This window comes from Periophthalmus magnuspinnatus, chromosome 18 (genome assembly GCF_009829125.3).
Source record: "Periophthalmus magnuspinnatus isolate fPerMag1 chromosome 18, fPerMag1.2.pri, whole genome shotgun sequence".
Lineage (NCBI taxonomy): Eukaryota > Metazoa > Chordata > Actinopteri > Gobiiformes > Gobiidae > Periophthalmus > Periophthalmus magnuspinnatus.
The window spans coordinates 14,019,188-14,025,187 of NC_047143.1; positions in this window are offsets into that span (position 1 = coordinate 14,019,188).

The window sequence follows — 6,000 nt, forward strand, 5'->3', positions numbered from 1 at the left end:
GAGCTGGTCCTCTGTTCCGCGACCAGGACGAAAACCACACTGCTCCTCCTGAATCCGAGGTTCGACTATCAGTCGGATTCTCCTCTCCAGTACCCTGGAATAGACCTTACCGGGAAGGCTGAGGAGTGTGATTCCCCTGTAATTGGAACACACCCTCCAGTCCCCCTTCTTATACAGAGAGACCACCACCTCGGTCTGCCATTACACAGGTACTGTCTCCGACCGCCACGTGATGTTGCAGACGTGTCAGCCAAGACAGCCCCACAACATCCAGAGACTTGAGGTACTCAGGACGGGCCTTGCCACCGAGGAGCTTGCCAACCATCTCAGTGACTTCAGCCAGGGTGATGGAAGTCAGGGTGAAGTCTGCCACCAGGTCCCCAGTTTCTGCTTCCTCCTCAGAAGACGTGACAGTGGGTTTGATGAGATCCTCAAAGTATTCCTTCCACCGCCCAACAACATCCCCAGTCGAGGTCAGCAGCTCTCCAGCTCTCTGTCGGACGGTTTGCCAGAATCTCTTTGAGGCCATCCGATAGTCCTCCTCCATGGCCTCCCCGAACTCCTTCCAACCCCGAGTTTTTGTCTCTGTGACTGTTCGAGCCCCGGCATGCTTGGCCCGCCGGTACTCATCAGCTGCCTCAGGAGTCCCACGAGCCAACAAGGCTCGATAGGACTCCTTCTTCAGCTTGACGGCATCCCTTACTTCTGGTGTCCACCACCGGGTTCGGGGATTGCCGCCGTGACAAGCACCACAGACCTTACGACCACAACTACGAGCAGCCACATTGACAATAGAGGTGGAGAACATGGCCCACTCAGAGTCCACGGCCCAGCCTCCCCCGGGATCAGGGAGAAGCTCTCCCGGAGGTGTGAGTTGAAGGCCCCCCTGACAGAGGGCTCCGCCAGACGTTCCCAGCAGACCCTTGCGATGCGCTTGGGCCTGCCAGGTCTGTCCGGCTTCCTCCTCCGCCAGTGGATCCAACTCACCACCAGGTGGTGATCAGTTGACAGCTCAGCCCCTCTCTTCACCCGAGTGTCCAAGACACGCGGTCGGAGGTCAGATGACACGACAACAAAGTCGATCATCAACCTACGACCTAGTGTCCTGGTGCCACGTGCACCGATGGACATCCTTGTGCTCGAACATGGTGTTCGTTATGGACAAACTGTGACTAGCACAGAAGTCCAATAACAAAACACCGCTTGGGTTCAGATCGGGGAGGCCATTCCTCCCAATCACGCCCCTCCAAGTGTCACTGTCATTACCCACATGTGCATTGAAGTCCCCCAGGAGAACAACGGAGTCCCCGGTTGGTGCACTGTCTAGTACCCCTCCCAGGGACTCCAAGAAGGCAGGGTACTCCGCACTGCTGTTTGGCCCGTAGGCCGACACAACAGTGAGAGACCTGTCCCCAACAGTAAATACAGAAACAGTTAATTAAAAAGTTAAAAAAGTAGTTTATTTATTTAAATTTTTTAGATTTATTTTACATCTGGCCCTTTGAGGGCAGCCATTTTGCTTATGTGGCCCTCGGTAAAAATGTGTTTGACACCTCTGCTCTAAATCATTAAATGTCAAAATATTTACTATTTTTGGTAAATCTCAAAATATTATATCTTTATTCTCATAATACTACAACTTTATTCCTGTAAAATTACGACTTTTTCTTGCTATTACTTTATTATCATTAAATTATGATTTTAATGTTGAAATGTTACAACTTTAATCTGCCTACATAATTTATTTTTTTCAATGTGACCCTTATAAAGCCCATACAGCTGTGACATCTATGCATGTTTAAAACCATTTTGCCTACACAGTAGGCCATTACTGGCTTATAAAACCATTGACCCCATAATATCTTTAAACTGAACTTTTTAAAGGAGCTACTCCATCCTTGCCTGGCAAATCTAGGATGATATTTCTGTATTTTCTATACACGTTGATATCACTCTGGCCCCCACGCCCTCAGTTGCGTCTCAAGCCTGGCCAAATGTGATCGTGCAGTCAGATGTGAAACCAAGGTGGTCATTGATCATCCATAATTTATAGATAAAATCTAATTTATCTCACCTCAGGTTATCAGAGATGCTTTGCCCCTGCAGAAATCGGCAATGTTTTTCAACCTGCTGTGATATTTCTTTCCTTTATTTTTTTTTCCAATATGGAAGGACCATGTGCGTCCTCGATTGGCTAATCCACCTGTCAATCATGCCCATTTGAAAACAGGAAGAATCCAAGGACTACAGATGGAAATTAGCATTTTGCTAAATCTGGTGCAGCCATCTTTTTAATGTATCTGCACACTGTCCTTCAAATAAATAAAATAAATAAATAAATAAAAAATCACCGATGACCAGACTCACATCTTTGTAAAGTATTGAAGAAACGGTGCATGGTGTATCCTGGATCTTAGGCAAACGACATCCACACTCTCGCATGACAATTATCCATAAATATACAAAAACATGACATAAGACTGTACACAACAACTTGACAACCCTGATGTGATGTGCACTTTGCGTGATGCATGTCAATTGTATTGTTACTTTGAAAGGGGAGTTACTTAACATGGAGATTAAACAGAGGGGAGAGTCAGAGTGTCAAAAACGAAAGTTAATACGTTGTTTTCACCGAATATAGCATTTTCAAAACAACAAAAGGTAACATGGTCATCTAAATATGTTATGTGTTAACAATTAATAGAATTATTAATATTTTCTATCTTTAATGTTTATTGATGGATTTACTTAAATGTGCAGTAAATTAGCATTTTGCCCCCCTGGGCCACAGTTTGGACACCACTGCCATAGTTTATTCAGGCATTGTCGTCCATCTTTTGAAATCACATTTTAGAAGGTGGTGAATGCCTAGTCTGAGTGAACTTTCTTGGACTTGTGCTAAATTAATGAATTCACATGAACTTGTCATCTGTTTGTCTTTTCAAACTGCCCTCCGCACTCTGGAGGAATGATGTTCCTGCTCTATTGTATCTGAGCTCCCTCTTGTGTCCACACAGACCTGCACAACAAAGCTTGTGTTATTGCAGATGGAGCCATCACAGGTGACCCACCCCCTTTGCAATATTCAACCCGCCCTGTCTCACGCTGTTATGTTTATTCAGACTCTTCTCTCTCCCCCTCTGTCCAGGTTTTACTAGACCTGTTTCCATAACAACTGCAACCTTTACGCTGTCCTTTTCCAATCAAGAGAATGGCAGAAATGACAGACAAAGAATGGCCAGATACACAGAGAAAGAGTTGATTTTGATAGACTTCTAACACTGCAATTCAAGGGTCTGCAGGTGTGAAAGAGATGAACAGAAATCAACTAATTTCGGTGGATGAGTGCAGGGCTATATTCCTTAGTCATTTGGTCAGTTCGTTACTAATAATCAAATATCTTTTTTTTTTAATTAATTTTTTTTATTTTATTTGTGATCTGATGATTTGATTGGGATTACTGGATTGGCTTAACCTTAAAAGCACACTATGTCACAGTTCTAGAAGAGGATTCTTCCTTGCCTAAAAAATGTTAGTGCTTTGCCTTGAATGCTCTAAATTATAGAATAAACTTTCACTTTAATCTTTCAACTATCTTTCATGTATTTAATTAGAGGCAATCTTAAGGAAATCTGGCATCGAGATTGCCAGATTTTATGCCATTTAGTGGAGCATTTCACACAAAACATCTCCATGGACAAAAAATAGACATAGTGCCCCTTTACGTCAATATTCTGAAGCTGATATGGATGGATTAATATCTGCACAGAATTAATAAATCATAATAAATATAAATTATACGATCAATAGAAAGTGATCGTATGCAATGCAGTAGAACATGGATATGCATTAATAGTTTGAAGCCCAATTATTTGCCACTCCAAACCAATGGAGTGGAGCAGGCGAAGTAGCCCACATGTAGCTTACCAGAGGAGAGGGAGGGCTGAGCATAAAGAGGGGGTTGAGGACAGCAGAGATTAGTTGAGAGTGAGAGAGTGCATTCAGGGAAATGAGGTGGGCAGAGCTGCTCATTTTCTCATGTCAGACGCCTGCAGAACAAGAACACCCTGATACTGGAGCATCTGTGGCTGAGTGAGTCCATCGTACTTATACATGTGTGCCTAATGCAATGTGCCATGCTAGTGTTGTTGGGGAGGTGGTGGAATGCAGCAAGTTTATTGGCTCTCAGCCAGCAATTCAGCTGCTTTCATTTGATTCAGCATTCAAAAGTAGTATGGCTTTTCTGTGGCTTTGACACGCTAATCCTATCCTAGTTTAAGCATATTGCAAAAGCCACCATCTGGGATAAACATAATAATTAATTTGTAGTTATTATAGAGTTGGATTAAGGGAGCTCTACTGGGAGAGAGACTGTGGGTTAACATGCTGATCAAATAGTATATCCACCTGCCCTACTGATAACTGAAACAAGAGGAAAGGGGGATGAGTGAGGAAGAAAAGAGGGGACCGTCAGCGTGAATGCTGTCTTTTTCCAAACGTGCTTTGTACCGAGTGCGAGCCCACTGCTCCAGATAGTTTTCATAATCCTGTGTCTATGCAGAGGACATATGACAACAAAAGGAAGACTGGGACAAATAAAGGTTTTCTTATTACCTTAAAAATTATTTCCATTAAGGTGAGATGTGCAGGGGACTGCAGGATTAAGGAGGAGAGTGGGAAGAGAGAGGGGGAGGAAGGGTGAGGTCTGGAGAACTAAAGAGAGAGGTGGAAGAATGGATCTGGGTCTATAGGAGAGCGTAAGGGAGGGGGAGGAGTGTCATCTGGAGGACTAAAGGGGAGGGTGAGTGAAGGGGGGGGGGGTCTGGAGGACTAAAGGGGGAGGGGGGTCTGGAGGACTAAATGGGGGGGCGGGTAAGGGAGGAGAAAGAGTGGGATCTGGAGGACTAAAGGGGAGAGTGAGTGAGAGGGAGGAAGCAAACAGACCCCCACTTCTGCATCTCCATCTTGTGCCTCATCTACTCCCAACTTGATTTCCAGTCCTCCAAAACTACATCTCCAGCAGTTCTTATGCCTGTTATTTGGTCACAAGGTGACCAATTAGAAGGGAACATGGGCATCCCAACCAAAACAGCCATCCATAGACTAACACGGCAAAGGAAAATAAGGGCATATAGGAAGCCAAGAACAAAACATGTTAGTCCATTTATGGACTGGTTGGATACTGTAGAAGAAAACACAGACACCCTTTTACATAAATGCACCCAGGGGGAAGTTCTGAAATAGAAAAGGGACAGACAGAAACATTATAAAGTGGGATTTGGCACCTTGGGCCATTTTGTTAGAAAGCAGACATCCATTCCACTGCCCTTTGCTATACAACTGTTTTTCATTTTCAATCACAGTAATATTGCTTTTTTTGTTAATATACATTCTCTGGTTCTCTCTATAGAAGAAAACAGCTTCACCACTGATGGATCCCTGTGACTTTTTGACAATGCTCCTCTCCAGATGAGCATATTCAGTCAAAATCCTTGTTTGTTTTATTCCACTTCTTGCAAGGAGCTTCCAAAACACTCACTGATTCAACATCTCCAACCAGCTCTGCCAAGACAAACAGGTAGGATGCATGGCACCAACATGGGCCGTCAGAGAAACCAACACCCAATTTTAGAAAGACAAATTAGATCAAAACTGGGAACAGAATACAACATTTTGGGTGTTAAAAAAAGGAGGATGGATAATTTCAGTTGGAATAAAAATTTACCACAAGTAAAAAAAATGAGACCAGAAAGCCACAAACAATCTGAAAGTATTGGCAGAAAAAAAAGAAATGACAAAGATGAACTCAAAGAACAGGTGGGAGAATTAAAGAAAAGACTTGTGACCCTGCAGGAGAAAGTGTGGAAGGCATTTGCACAACAGCACTGGTCCCAAAACAATAGAAAATGGAGGTACATAAATGAGAGCATGGGGGTTGATACCGGAGAGGACCATATTACAAATGCACAGAGACAACATACAAGGAGCCAGGGTCCT